Source organism: Pipistrellus hanaki, assembly GCF_964339955.1.
Source record: "Pipistrellus hanaki genome assembly, chromosome: 4".
NCBI classification, from domain to species: Eukaryota; Metazoa; Chordata; class Mammalia; order Chiroptera; family Vespertilionidae; genus Pipistrellus; species Pipistrellus hanaki.
The window spans coordinates 31,914,516-31,930,581 of NC_140506.1; the positions used below are offsets into that span (position 1 = coordinate 31,914,516).

Sequence of the window (16,066 nt, forward strand, 5' to 3'; positions counted from 1 at the left end):
TCTAAAACAATGTCTACCACATGGCAGGCAATCAATGAATATTCACTGACTCAAAGAAAAAGCCATCCTGCACCAATTTGTTAATGATTTCTAGTATCCTAATAGGAGCAGCCTAGACTCACCTCATTCTCCCAGACACAGTTGTCTAAGGCAAAGGAATAACTCTAATGGAGTCTTATCGGAGGACCTTGTGGTACCTCTCAAATTACCCTGCGTTATGGACTGCTGTATTAAAATAACCTGGAAGTGATAGGCCACATGCTCCATATGAGTCACACAAAAAGATGCAGTTGTTGACTTCATTGATGAATAGTTTTTAATGGATATCATAGTGCCATTATTTTCTGATCTAGTCAGACCAGATTGGAAATATTGGGAGTTATTTTTCAATAGGGAGAAAACCAGCCAAATAATGAAGTATCTCTCATGGTATATACAAACAATTGAAGGGACCAAGAATGCTCAATAATTACATGACATTTAAGGGCAAATTCTAACAATGTGCACCATTTGTGCCAACACTCTCTCTTCCTTGGTGCATAGCAGATATTAGTAATCAATCATGATTCTCTTTCTTACAGCATGTGCCACCTCAGAGCCCTCCAGGCAGCCACCATCTAATCTATATTAGTTATTCTGACTATATAGAAGGTATGATTTTTTTCTCTGAGAAATATTTGAAGATCTGTGATGTGAAAAACAAAAACAAAACTACACTAGTCCCCATCTACCTCCAGAGGATATAACTAGAATCTATGAGCAATCAAAATTCAGGGTAGAGAAGAACATTCTAATCATAATAATTATCCAAATGTGAGGTCTTGGAAGGTAGAGTCTGGAGGACCACCTGCCAAGGGTTAGTGGAGGCCATCCCCTTGTTGGGTGGGAGATTAGCCTGAAAAACCTCTAATCTACAACCATCCCTAAAGATCCTGGCCTTTTACTACTTGACTCTTCTAGGCAGGGCCAGGGAGGAAGGTTGGTAAAGAAAATTTGCAAAGCAAAACCGTACACCTTTAAATTTAAGCCATTTCAATGAGAAAAATAACAGAAAACAGAACAACAACAACAACAAAAGGCAATGGGTTAAGCACAAGAAATAAACTGATTATTTCTAATAATAATAGCAAAAATATTTTTAAAAAACTTTTGGACACGCTTCAGCTTCCATTTATCTTCGTTGTTCTTGGTTCCCACATACTTTAACCCTATCTTTTTGCTTAGAAGCCAATTAACTTTGTTAAAAACAGTTGATGCCAGAAGCGACCCTTACTGTGTTCCAAGACTTGGAAATTCCTCCCCTAATGACATAGTAGAAACTCTGTCGCCACAGTAAGAGCAGGCTAGAGACAATTACTATATTTAAGTCATGCTTTGCAGGTTATCATACCCACATCTGCAAACTATTCCCTTTTGTAAAGCATTTGGAGTTATTTGCCACAAAAAAAAAAAAAAAAAAAAAAAAAAAAAAAAAAAAAAAAAAAAAAAAAAAAAAACTTCACTGGAAAGTGCCAGCAACTGCATGAGGACCTATGACTGAGATGATTCCACATGGCACCAGCAGACAGACACATAACTTTCTTTTCAGCAGCTCCACGCCCACCCCTTGGAGCCAGGCTCTTCTTATCAAGACAGGAAATCTATACTTGGGGTGGAATGAGGGGTTGGTGAGGAACAAATCTTCCAGCAGCCACCCACCCACTGGCCTGTGAAAAGAGAGGGGCCAATCCAGAGAGTCGGCCAGCCTGAGTGCTACCCTCTGAACAATCTCCCTGGCATTTATAAGGGAAAGAAAATGAAAGGGTAGGACTTCTGCGCAGGATGGTACTTTCTAACAGAAATCAGAAACATTCTGGGTCCCACTCAGTACTGGACTGCTGGCATCTGTGGCCTTGAGCAAGTGGCAACTGCTCTGAGCCTTGGCTCCTTCACCCATAAAATAGGGACAACAGCACCGAATTTTCATGTCCTGGGGACTGGAAAGGTTAAAATAAATAGTACATGTTCACAACGAGTTTTTAACATTATCCTAATGCCAGGATTATTATTCTGGGCATTCGTTTGAGTCTGTGATGATAATTACCTATAAGATGTCCTACAGCACATGTGTCAAACACAAGGCCCGCGGGCCAAATCCAGCCCGCCAGGCCTTGCAATGTGGCCCGCACCGCGCTGTCATCACTGCACTCCGCTGTCAGTTTATGACATTGTCAGTTTATGACTGTTCAGTAAACCATTCGGCCCGCGATTTAGGCTGGAATTTAGATTTTGGCCCCTTCTCTGATTGAGTTCGACACCCCTAGACAGTGATGATTATCCTCGCACTTAAATTAAATTAAGACTAGTGTGGCTCTAATGTCCTGGCATGGGATCTTTCATTGAGTCCATCTTTTCTGGGTTCATCCCTTTCTGAGTTTATTTATGTAGAATGTTTAGCCCTTGTGTTGAGCCCTTGAACTTTTTCAATTGTCACCTAAAACCTGAGAGTCAGTTATTGTTTGAAGGCCTCTGCCAGTCGTGTGGGCTGTGAGCTCATGCACAGTCCTCTTAGAAAAATCACACTTTTGTCTGCCCCAACCTGCCCCATGTCTCATCCCATTCACCCTATCCAGCCTCCCCAGTAACTTAGACTTAATTGGATCTGTCTATGTCCTGTCACTGCTACCAAACACATACATTTGCAAGATATATAGATACTTTTGTTTTTTATAGACTAATTATTATAGTAGTTCATTTTATCTTTTTAAAATAACTCTTATTGATTTCAGAGAGGAAGGAAGAGGGAGAGAGACATAGAAACATCAGTGAGAGAGAATCATTGATCGGCTGCCTCCTCCATACCCCACACTGGGGAATCAAGCCCACAACCCAGGCATGTGCCCTGACCCAGAATCAAACCATAACTTCCAGATTCATAGGTCAGTGCTCAACCACTGAGCCACACTGGCCAGCCTCATTTTTTCTTTTAATCCATGTCCTTTACATCTCATTTGCTTCTATCTGGCTGACTTTTAAAAGTTTACCCCAAAGATGGAACCAAGAGAGAGAGAGAGGAGGAGGAAGAGAAGGAAGAAGAAAAGGAGGAGGAGGAGGAGGAGGAGGAGGAGGAGGAGGAGGAGGAGGAGGAGGAGGAGGAGAAGGAGGAGGAGGAGGAAGAGGGGAAGGGAGAGGAGGAGGAGGAAGAGAAGGAGGAGGAGGAGAAGAAATAATTAGCTTTCTTAAAAACTAACAACTACTTAGAAAAAAATAGGGGGGTGGTATGTAGGGAAGGGAAAATTAATGAGTAGGTAGGATTGCACCACTGGTTAAAATGAGATTTGCAGATACCTTTTGTGTAGTATTGATGTCTCCAGTTACCACTCAAGTACTGCCTAAATCTGTGGTAAAGCAACTCTTCTCAGAGATTTTCCAAGATTTACCAATAAGATTACTTAACTAATTTAGAGCATGATTGATGTGATGCCCTAAGATAGAGGCCTGCAATATTTTTTAAGCATCAAGCCCTGTATATGTTCATGAAATGCTAAGACCAAATAAAACTAATCTCTAGCACATTTTCTAAATTAGTTTAACAACTAACAAATGACAAAATGTGGCATTATATTCAGTCACATAAGCTAACTCTATCTCAACTCTATAGAACCAAGTATAATATATAATTTCAATCTGTGTTGATTGAATGTATCATAAGAATATATATATATATATATATATATATATATATATGCGAATATATTTTATTACAATAAGACAGGAGAGAAAAACTTGAATCAGACCCAGCCAATAGACAAATTAATTAACCACATCTAATCTAAATGTCACTTTAAATCTACTTTTACTTTCCTTTGCAAATATGGTTGGTGTGTATTTGCTTTGACAATGTAAGGTTGTCAGTAAACGTTGTCCATAAATGGACATAGAGACACATAAACTATTTTTAATATTTCAAAAATTCTAAAAGATGTCATCAATTTCTTGTGCTAAATAAAATGTCAGTTTCCTTTCTGTTAGTTATGATTAGCTTAATTTGGTTAGCCTATGATGATTAGATTTAAGTGGCAATTGTACATGTCCTTTGTGAATAAAATATGTGAAACAAGCAATTGCTTCTCAGGAAATGCAGATAGATTAATGTGTGAAAAAATAGACTCTGTATACATGGAAATGCAATAGCAAAGGGAAATATTTCTAAGATAGTTTTGGCTTGGTGGTGAAAATTTTGGACATCCACAAGTAGTAACTTCTTGGGAGTAAGTTGTGGAACAGAGAAGATACAAGAATTATTACAGGCTGATATGACCTCTTGATATGACAAGGAATTCCTATTTTCCTGATAAGGTTATTAATATACTTCCTTAATTCTTTCTTATTCTCATCCAGGAGCACACTCAATGGTAGTAACCATTATAAATAAAATGGTAGTCATCACATAAAAAAGCACATACACAAGCTATAAATTTCAGGGGAAATCTAAAGAATGTGAAAATGAGACTAATCATATCTTGCCTGATATGAAACATGAGCCTTTGGTATGTGGTATATAGAACAGACTGAAAATCTTAGCAATAAACCATCACTGAAGTGATGATTCCAAAGAGCAGGACCTTGAAGAGCTCTGCTAAAAGTTATGTACTCCTTATCCTGTTCGAAGGACCCAGGATGTTCTTTGCAAAGGAAAAAATAGCAGGCCAAGGTAGCTGAGGGAAAAGTGATAGCCAGGCCCTCAAAGCAAACCAAAGAAGCTGCCAGTTCAGACTTCTAATTGAGGCCCAGAGAAATTCACTGGATGGACATTGATACCCATTTCTGGTGTTAATAGCCTACCCTTATTTTCTTCGCTTGTTTACTTACTTGCTTATTTATTGACTTATTTTCATATATATATATATATATATATATATATATATATATATATATATGTGTGTGTGTGTGTGTGTGTGTGTGTGTGTGTGTGTGTGTGTGTATTTCTGAGCACCAATCATGTTCTAATAGTTACAAAACTATAGAGATGAATATGGTGTAGTCCATATAGCTTTCAGTGTAATAGAGGATTCAGTAAAATAAATATGGTTGACCAAGAAACTATTCTGGCTGCTGGGACACAGCAGGTCAAAGGAAATACAAACAAAAGCTCTGGTGCAGCTTGTTTTAGGGTCTGGAAATTGCTATGATAAAGATATGCCCAGGGTGCTATGGGAATAAAAGATTCAGTAAACCAAGCCAGGTTTGGAGCCTGGCACTAGAGTAGATGAATTTTGTGATATCCGTTGCTCCTAAAGCACAATGCTACCCCAGCATAAAACTCCAACCTGTGGAAACATCATAAAGACTTTCAGAAAAGTAGTTATGGTGAATAACGTTTATGTATTGTGACTATTGCAACATACATTGAAGTAATTGATAACATTGGGTCGCGAAATCATTATTACCTTTGTTACCTCAGCAGATACTATTTCATCCACCCAATCAAAGTAATCTTTTCCCTAGTGTCTAGAAAACCAAGATATGAAAATTCATCAATTCTCACCAATCTCATCTTCCTAGAGGAGAAAGATGACCTCAGATGTGTCATTAAGCCATAATTTCCTATAAAGTCAGAGATATTAGAAAGATGATGGCTTGATTCTTTCAAGGTCATACATCTTGACCTGTTCAAGGACTGTGAATGTTTAAATTAGATTTCAAAGGGCATATAACAAAATCTGTTTATATGTCCAAAAATTTATGTGTGCATTTTTTATGTACATATTCATATAAATTAATTAAATATGGTTGGGGAGATACATATATGATATCATTACCAATGGTTGGCTCGAAATATGGAAATAATATTGGGAGAGGCAAGAGAGAGACATTCTATAATGTTTAAATTTGAAAATAATTACATAGTTATATGTTATTTGTATAATTTTTAAACATATAATATGCATTTGAAGGGATTGTGTCTGTAAAAATAATATTAGCTAGTAGTTAATTTATTTATCCAAACCTCTAAATTTTGGTTTAATTATTTAATGGCCTTTTTATTTTCAACTGAAAAAAAATGTGCCGTCTATTATCATTTACTCAGAGATTTTCCTGATGAAAAAATACAAAAACATTTCTAGGAGCTTTCGGCTCTGAGTTTTGTTAGAGATAGTGAAGGTGGGAGGTGGGAGAGTAGGGATGACAGGATCTCTTTTTCACCCATTCAAATTTGCTCTGAATTTTCTCATTTGAATAGTTATATGCAAAGGACATCAGGAAAAAATATATATATTTTTTAATTAAAATTGTAGAGCTATGCTGAAACCAGTTTGGCTCAGTGGATAGAGCATCGGCCTGCCGACTGAAAGGTCCCAGGTTCGATTCCGGTCAAGGGCATGTACCTTGGTTGTGGGCACATCCCCAGTAGGGGGTGTGCAAGAGGCAGCTGATCAATGATTCTCTCTCATCGATGTTTCTAACTCTCTATCCATCTCTCTTCCTCTCTGTAAAAAATCAATAAAATATATTTTTTAAAAATTGTAGAGCTAGAAGAAAGTTTATAAGTAATTTTTTTTTTAATCTCTAAGGAAAATGAGGCCCAAAAAGGTTAAGTGACTGTCAGCCATTGACTAAGTGATAGGGTGACATTGGAAGCCAGGTCTTTTTTGTGACATGTTCTTTCTACTGAACCTTCTTGTCTTTTAATATGCAAGAGCCCCTTGAAGCCTAATGTAAACAGCTTCAAAATGCAAGGTTTACTAAACATAACTGCAGCTTCTTATGATTTGGACACCAAGTCATGAGATAGTCTGCCCATCATCACTAACATTTCATCCCAGAGTCACCAAAAAAATAGCTTTTTTAACATTTCTCTGGAGGTCCAGGTAACATTTCAACTTCAAATCCAGGCAATTCTCTTAAGAGTCCACTTTAGTGTGTATTGTCTGTCTTTCAGTCCTACTCAACTGGAGGACAGCCAGGTCTGCACCTGCATACCTTCCTGCCACAGTGGCATTGGCCTGAAGAAGTCAATGCCCTCCTCTCTTTTCCTTCCTTCTTCTAGCCTCTCTCCAAAATGCAGAAGGGCCAAACAGAAAACTTTGATCCAGTGGCATTAGAGAATCATTTTAGATGACTTTGACCCTTAACCTAATTATTTAAGGGTTGAATTCTACAACTGTGCTCCAAAAATGAGATCTAGAGACAAAAACATGTAGTAAATTAAATTCAGAACAACAGAAAGGAGACCAAATATTATTCTGGAAGATGTTTGTCAGTGTAGGGAGTGGTAAAAGAGACTAGGATTATTCAGCATCTTTTGCAACAGGCCCGGTTTGGGGAACAGACACTTAATGATAAATTGGGTGTTGTAAAGATGCACTCTGGCTCAGCACTGCACATATTTTCTAATGTCATTTGTCAGAGCCGTTAAAGCTGATGCTGTTAACAGCAGGAGGGTCTCTGAGTCACAGCTTGGGTCTGCAGCAGAATGCCATGTACATTATAAGCTACATAGACCTAATTGAACTGAAATTCAGAAGCTACACATTGACCTCTGAAGCTAGTTCATTTGTTGTCTTTTTGGAGTTGACTCTCAGTTAACAAAGATATGAATCTGGACTAATTTACATGCTCATTTCTTTGAGTTCACTCAAGCAAAGACTTTTTTTTAATGGTCATGAACAACATCCATTGAGGAACATCCTGAGATCAGCTGGGAAGCCTGAGGGCTATTTTCTAAAGTCCTCTTCAGTGTCTCTCATTCTTTATATCTAGTCAACCAAACATGATTTTCCTGAGCCCTCTGGGGATCTTAGGATTGATACTTAATTGTTTGCCATACTTGCATCCTGCAGATGGTTGCAAGATGGAAGATCTGGAGACATCTATTCCCAAAATGTAATTTATATTAATACCAAGTGAAAACATTTAAAAACTAAAGAAGGCTGCAAAAATGACATATTCAGTTATACCCTGCTCCAAGAGGTATTTCATACTTAGAGCTTTTGTCTACGTATCTATAAAGAAGTGAGTACTAGTTATGTGGAGAAGCTAATACTTATACCTAAAGCTTCATCTACTTAAAAATGAACAGAATCTAAACACAAAGAATTTATTTACAGTACAATGGTCACATTTCGTTTTCTATTTCATTCTAACAATTTTGTAAATCTATGTAAATGGCAAGATCTCCAAATTTCAAGTTAAGAAATATTTATGTGTATGATACATTTTTGCTACATACTATTGTGGTCACAATAAATGCTGAAAAAAATAGCCTACATTACTTCTAGTTGCATTAAATTTGTCTAGGAGTTTAAAGCTAGCTAGGATTTAAAATAAACGTAGGCCAGAAAGGGGTATTACCTTTGTTAATCCAGAGCTTTAGTAGAACCAGCTAAATCTGGATACCAGATCCAGCAATGTTTTTCACAAAGATATTTGGGTCAATGTAGCCTGTATAGCTGTGTTCTGGCTATTATTTGGAAAAATTGGAAATCTGTTGCATTCTAATTCTAGAATTCAAAAATACCCTTGAAATTATTAAAATCCCATTGCACCTATCCATGCACAGAGGTGAAAATATTTTCCCGTGCAGTGTAAATCTAATCTGCCTTCCCAAGTGTAACCCACTAGAAATAAATGAAATGGTGAACAGTCAATGGAGCATTTTGGTTCTCCCCAATAAACACTGATGTTCTCTAGGGTGCTCATCAGCTTAGTCTTCCTATTCTAATGTTATTTTTTGCTTTAATTTTCACTCTCCACAGTGCTAATTATTTTCACTTTATTATCCTGGTAAAGCTGCCAATTAACTTCCATTTTCTGTTTTTCTTCTTCAACATTTTGTAAGAAGTGGATCAAATGAAAAGCTTTTAAAGTTCCAAAATTCTGGCTTTCATTCTATCCTGTGATGCATCAGGCACATGCCTTTGAAAACTTAATATGGCACTAATACATTTCCCTTGAGGCTCTCTGAGATGACTGTCCCTTAGCTTGGCTTTCCCTGGCTCACATGGTTGGTTCTGAGGTTAATATAAAACTCCATCTGCTCTGTAGCAATAAAAAAGGAGGTGGTGGGATTGAGCACATGTTTGTCCACACACATTCTTCTCCAGAGATCTTCCCTTCAGAAGACAGTTGAACCAAAAATTTTTAAGATATGATGTAACAGAACCAAATATTTGGATTTTTTAAAATGAATACTAAAATTGTGACTCAATATGGTACCACAAGCCAAGATGACAGAAGGTGACTAGTATGACTACAACTCATGATACAAACAACTGAATGAAACTTCTTTTCACCAAAGAACATTCAAAATATGGTTCATGTGCACTACTTAGAAAAATCCTCATTAATTAAAAGAGTGAAATTATATTTTTTAACATACTTACAGATCCATGCCCTCATTTATCCTCCAAAATTTTCAGTTAACTACACAGATGGATTAATAACAACTGCTAATGGGTGTAACTTAAGATGGAACAGATGACTCTACCAGTGGATTAATCAACTTCTTCCAAACTGCAAATTAAAAAAGAAACAAATCAAACATTGCATTTTCCTTGCAGATGTGAAGCAAAACATATTCAGTCTAACTCCCATAATTACAGCATTAGGAGAGATTTGCCAACATCAAAGTAAATAAAAATATACCAAATGAAACCTGATGAAAAACTAACAGGAGACTGAATAATAATTTTTTTTTAATCTCACAGCCATAGAATCTCTTATTGATTTCAATTATATATTCATTACTTTCAAATGGAAAGGCCTAGAGTTAGAATTGAATAGCTCTTGGGGCCTCAACTATGTCCTAACCACATAGTACCCAACTAAATTTATCTCCATCATCTGTGGTTGATTTTTTTAAATAAAAAATATTTTTTTTTGTTTTTGTTTTGATCAAAATTCATTTGAGTTATTTTAGCACCAGAAAAAAAATATATATATATATATAGATAGATAGATAGATAGATAGATAGATAGATAGATGCCCTGAATCTGTAATTTTCAGAGCAAATGTTACAATTTGGCCTTCAACGTAAGTTTTGTATTGAGTACCAGCAGTTATTTCTTATCAGTGACACTCCTATAGGTCTTCCTGGAACAAATAAGGGTCAAAGAGGACTAATCTTTCAACAGATTTATTAGCAAAGATCCCTTTCCTCCATCTCCTAACGGCTATGTGCCTTTACCACACTAAGTCATGGCAGTATTGCGTACACACTGACCTAGGTAAGACATCGCTTGTGCTTCCTCAGTCTCTAAACAGCAGCCAATCAGTGTGCTGTTTAGACACTGATTGGCTCTAGACTCAGTAGGATGAAATTATAGAGCAGCATAAATCAAAACTCTAACTACAGCTCCCTCCAGTCTGTCTCCACTCCAAGTGTCCATTTAGTGGGGAAGCAAGTAAAATTTATAGCCTGGGCTTTTATTGCGGGGCACTCTAACATTGCAAAGAGCCCTGCACTCATGCCTGAAATCCTGTAAGAAGGGCAGACCCTCAATTTGTTTTAACCTATGGGCAAGTTCACTAGCCGAGGCTGCAGTAGGCTAGAAATTAATCATTTTGGCATTCACAAATCTCTTCAACTATTACTTTGTAATTTATTTCTGAAAATGCCACAGGTTTTTTTTTTAATAAAAATATTGTAGTAACAATCCCATTTTTCACTCATTTCCTTTTTGTGCAACACATTTGTCAAGAATTCTGGATAATGAATGTTGTTTGGTGAACACTTTTAGAATGTCAATGTATCTTTCTCTCTCTACTTCTATCTCTCTTTTAATTTTCTGAGTACAGTATTTTGTTGTTCTGGCTGATGACAAGACCCCATGAAAAACTCTAACTTCTCTTTACTCAGACTCTCAGGAATCCCCTGGCATACCATATAAAATGTCAGTTATTCCCATCCCTAGCCCCAAAACACACATATACATCATATACTCCACTTCCCTGCTTTATTTTTTCTCCTTAGCAATTATCACTATCCAACAAATACATCTACATGCGCGCACACACACACACACACACACACACATTTCACTTATTTATTTAGCTGTGGTCTGTGTTACTCAATTGAATATAAGCTGCATGAAAATAGGGACTCTTTTGTTTATGGTTGTATCTCCAGCATCTAGAGCAAGACCTAGAACATAGTATTAATGGGTGCTCAATGACTGCATTGCCATCATCCTAAATTATTGATATTAAGCAATAATTACTCTAGTTCATCTCTTCCCTCTTAATGGGTTTTCTTCTCAGACTCTCTTAAAACATCAAACCCAGACTAGACCTTTATCATTATCCCTGCCCCCATCCCAGTCATCAGATCTCACCTAAATTAGTCCTGTAGCTAATATGATCAATAAAACTGCAGGAAGAAAAATTGAAAGTGTTAGTCAATACAATAAACAATCACTTAGTGACTTAAAGCCTTAACCTCAAGTATTATCCAGCCTCCACCAAGAAAACAATGGGGGAGGGTCAGTCAGGATAGAAGGGGTTATCTTAGGCTTCTAATTCAATCTGAAAAGGTCATCCATCAGGTTGGGGATAGGGCCAGTCACACATCGGGGGTACTCAGAAAGCAGTATTGCCCTTATCCAAGCAGGGGTCAGCAACTTTAAAAAAAAAGGGGGGGGGGGGGTCAGAAAGGAAATATTTTAGGCTTTGCTGGCCATACTCAAATATGCTGTTATATGAACGTAGCCATACACACTAGAATCCTGTCTGTGTTCCAACCATACTGTATTCACAAAAACAGGCTGTGGTCAGATTTTATTCATGGCCATACAATCAAACCTCCTGTTTCTCAAACATCTCCCATCTGGAACAATTCAGTTCTCCGCCAAGTTGCTCACAGAAAAAAAAAAATTTCTCAGTTTGACTTGACAACCCTTTCGTGTGGACACCTCAGCTTTCCAGAAAGATCTCCCAGGCAGCAACTAAAGATTAGAATGCTTTTGTTGCTAGCCATGTCAATGATTAACACAATTTTAAAACATGAAGAGGCCATCAAGAGTACTAATGTTGCTAAGGTGTTAAAGAAACAAAGATCACAGGCACATGAAGAAGTAGAAAAACAATTGTTGATTGTGATGAATGAAAAACAGCCAGTGACAGCATTTCGGAGGCAGTGATATAAGAACAAGTGAAGCCGAAACGGGTTTGGCTCAGTGGATAAAGCGTCGGCCTGCGGACTGAAAGGTCCTGGTTCGATTCCGGTCAAGGGCACATACCTTGGTTGAGGGCACATCACCAGTAGGGGGTGTGCAGGAGGCAGCTGATCAATGTTTCTAACTCTCTATCTCTCTCTCTCTCTCCCTTCCTCTCTGTAAAAAATCAATAAAATATGTTTTTTAAAAAGAAGAAGTGAAGATGCTACATACTGGAAGACATCCCTGGACTGCATGTTAAAAGTGATTCGTTTAAGGGTAGTAGGGAGTGGTCCAATAAATAGGAAAATATGAGGAAATAGGACTAGAGAAAGGACAGAAGAATGAGGAGAGAAAAAGGAGACCAATTAAAGTGCAATGCAAAACCAATTAAAAGATAAGATTGTTGTTCAAGGCACTTGTAATTAATTAATCATCGCAATTGATTACCAACTTCTGAGCTTACTGACCATCTGTGGTTTAGAGGAAAGCCAACAATTCGGATGAGGCAAACTCTTTGTGGTCCCACAGCTTTGGGAATTCATTCAAGAGAAGTATGGCCAAGTCATTTAATCAACCTGGATCTAGTCTCCTTATCTCAATAAAAATGGGGCTTGTATCCCATGAATCCTAGGGTCCCCATCACAGCTACATTCTGTGTTTAAATAGGGCCCAGAAAAACAAGCCAATTCCGCAGGGTTTATCAACTCATTCGCCTCCTTGCATTCCTATAGCCAATAAGAGGCTTTAGAGGCCAGTCCTGGAACTGGAATGTGTACTTCCTCCCACATACTACTGCCCAGAATTCAGTAATATCCTCCCCTCATCTGCCAGAGTTCAGCTGTGTACCCAAGAAGAGAGAAACAATTTGGTGAGCACCCAACCAGCCTCTAGCAACTCTACCTTTTTTTAAAGACTCTACTTAAACATCTAGCAAAGAAAACTAACCATTCTCTCCTTTGAGCCTCCATTGCTTCATTCATATTTCTATCATTATGCTCCTAATAAGAGATTGCACGTACCTGTCTCCCTATCTGTCTCCTCTTGTTGACTATAAGAACCTGGAAGATCAAGTTCATCATTTAATTTATACATGAGCCCCCAGGGTCTAGCACATAGCCTAGTACATAGTAATTATTTAATAAATACTGATTTTAAAATAAGTAAATAAATTTGGAGAATTTTCAAAGTAGCAGCAAAGTGTACCTCTTTACTAAAAAAAAAATCTTCAATAGCTCCCATTGCCCAAATGAGTAAACCCAAATTCCTCATTATGACATTTAAGATAATCCTTTCTTACCTCCCCAGTCTTAAATCCCATTACTCAACTTCAGCAAACTGCTCACCAGTCTTTTTTTTTTTTCTTGCCTTCCCTTCTCTTTTCTCTTTCTCTCCCTCCCTCTCTTTCCCCACTTCTCCTTTCCTTTGTTTTCTTACTTGTATCCATTGAACTAACACTTGAGCGTCACTATATGTCAGGGACCAGGCTAGATACAAGAGCTAGACTGCACTCCAGTCTGCTGTAGGAGATGGACTGATAAAGGGGCAGTTGCAGTGGAGGGTGAAAGTGCCTGGTATTTAGCAGCTCAGAGAGGGGAGGTAAGGGAGAGGAGGGAGGGGAAGGGGGTGATTCTACACAGTCTGGGACAAAGAGGTTACTCAGGCACAGAAAGATAGGAATGAAATTTCCAGCAAAGAGAAGTATGTGTCCAGGTAAGAAGGCATGAGAGAGCACAGCATTGTGTGAAAACATCAAGTATCTCCCTCTGTGCAGAATGAAAGCAGATTTTGAGAGATGGGGCTGTTCAGGAACTGAGAATTTTTGAGCTCAGCACAAAGGTACATGCAGATTTCTGCTTTAGAAGCATCAGTGATGGGAATGACAAAGCCAGGTCACTGAGAGGCAAGAAGGCCAGTCCAGAAGGAAGAAGACCACAGAGGCAAGATATAGGCCTGCCCTTCGGTGGGGCTCTAGGAAAGAAGCAGCAGGGAAGTGGGTAGACCCAACAGATATTTAGGAGTAAAAGTGGCCAGATTTTGGTGAATAACTGTGTGAGAGAGAGACAGATTATGGAAGGAAGAAAGGAAAGGAGGCAAAGATGGTAGATTAGCTCCAGGGCTTTGTCCTTGGATGGTCAGATGGACAATGGCTCTCTCACTGGGACAGAGGGTACAGGAAGAAGGGTGAATTATAGAAGCAAGTGGTGAGGACAGTACTGGACCTCCTGAGACTAGCTATAGGGAGGAAATCTCCGGTAGATTTTTAGAGGTGCTCTTCTGTCAGACATGGGAATGTATGGCCCGAAGGGTTACATGAATCAGTCAAGGAGTCAAGGCCCAGGTGCACCAATTCCTAGTCCAAAGCCTTTTCCACTGCACTTTCTGCCTCCGAGCTTTGTAGCAACAATAAGACAAGGTCTCTCCTATTCACCCACTAGTCCATTGCTCATTAGTTTCTGTGGTTATTATTTAAACATATGGGGAGGATAAGCCTCCAAAAGCCTCATCAGAAAGTCAAAATTCATTTTATATTGTGGACATTTAAACTAATTTTTAATTGATTTATATTAATGTTCAGTAATCGGTTAGACAGATTTGTTTCATTTTTAGTATGCAGACCCAGTTTATTTAGAAACTGCTTATTCTAATTTCTCAATGTCTGAGTTTATTGAAAATATTCTCAGTGTGATTCAAAATACCAACTTCAAAGAGATGTGATAATAAGAAAATGTTATCACAGCGTTTCCTGAATATCTTCCTTTTCTCCATCCCTAGTTCAATCCCAAGTACAAAACACACGTGGACGGACGACCTCCTCCAGAGAGAGGTCCTTGCTTGCTCTGATGTCGGGGAAGTTGACATTTGGGGTGTTGTCAGGTTTCACTTTATCGGAATTTATTGATCCTCAGATTTTCCTCATGGTTAAGGCAGAGACAGCAGATGTCATAGAAGCAGTCACATTTTCCAATGTTTTCGCACTATGTCCCGCTCAGGAACCATCCTCATAAAATGACTTTCTCTCTGGACTCCTCAGAGCATGGTGCCCCATGTGTGAACTTTTAGAGTAGTCGCCTAAAAATTAAAAACTTTGTCAAATGTGATTTTCTTTTCCAGCCTACATTTTCCAGGGCTAGTTGTGAGATCATCACTCATTAAATGGTTAAATAGCAATGAAAACTGTAAGAAGGACACTTGCAAAAGTTTCTCAACCTACCTTGCAAAAGGCCAAGTTTGCAGTACATTCTCCCCATGCCTTTTCCTTTTTTTATTTTTTTTTTATTTATTTATTTTTTATAGTGCTCTTTCTGGAGAGCTGTCTAGAGAAACAGAAGCATTGTGACCTTCACCAAGGATTAAAAACTCGGGAGGAGGGGGAAAAACACTATCCCAAATCTTTGCTGAGAAGAGACTGAAAAAGCTGCAGGAGAAGTTTACACTCCGAGTAGAAAGTATTAGCAAATAGTGAAAATAATTTGCTGTGTGTGGACCTTAATAAAAAAGACAGCCTAATATTTACACAGCTCCTTCCACTCAGAGAACTCCAAACATGACCTCCCCTTTCAGCAGGCAACCTTGGATTCATTGACTCATCCCTTTCCTGCCCAGGGAGGGGCAGGTGGCGGCCCAGGGCTTCAGTCACTGCTGGTCTCCTGACTTCCTCTTCCCCTCAGAGGTGCGCAGAAGTGGCCCCCGGGGTGAGAGTTCATTCCGGCAGAACTGGTCCTCAGTCAACCGCTTTACAAACTCTCCCGGAGACAATCTCCATATCAAGAATCCAATGAATTCTCCACGAGCTCCCTAATGGTCTTTTCTTTTAACCATGCTCAACTTAAACCCCTATTTTTGAATGGCATCCTACTTTTATTTATTTATTTTTTCTATTACATGAGCTGGAGAATAGCCAGTCACCCATGTCTTATAATCTCCTTTT

At 38.4% G+C, this 16,066-nt stretch overlaps 1 long non-coding RNA gene across 1 annotated transcript in view; it reads right to left on the reverse strand.

Moving 5' to 3' along the window:
- LOC311621139 overlaps positions 1 to 16,066 on the reverse strand; it is a 335,010-nt gene that overhangs the window by 18,618 nt on the left and 300,326 nt on the right. Inside the window, exon 2 of the long non-coding RNA XR_014794792.1 lies at positions 1,442 to 1,496. This is a non-coding gene — a long non-coding RNA (uncharacterized lncRNA). The remainder of the gene's footprint in view (positions 1 to 1,441; positions 1,497 to 16,066) is intronic.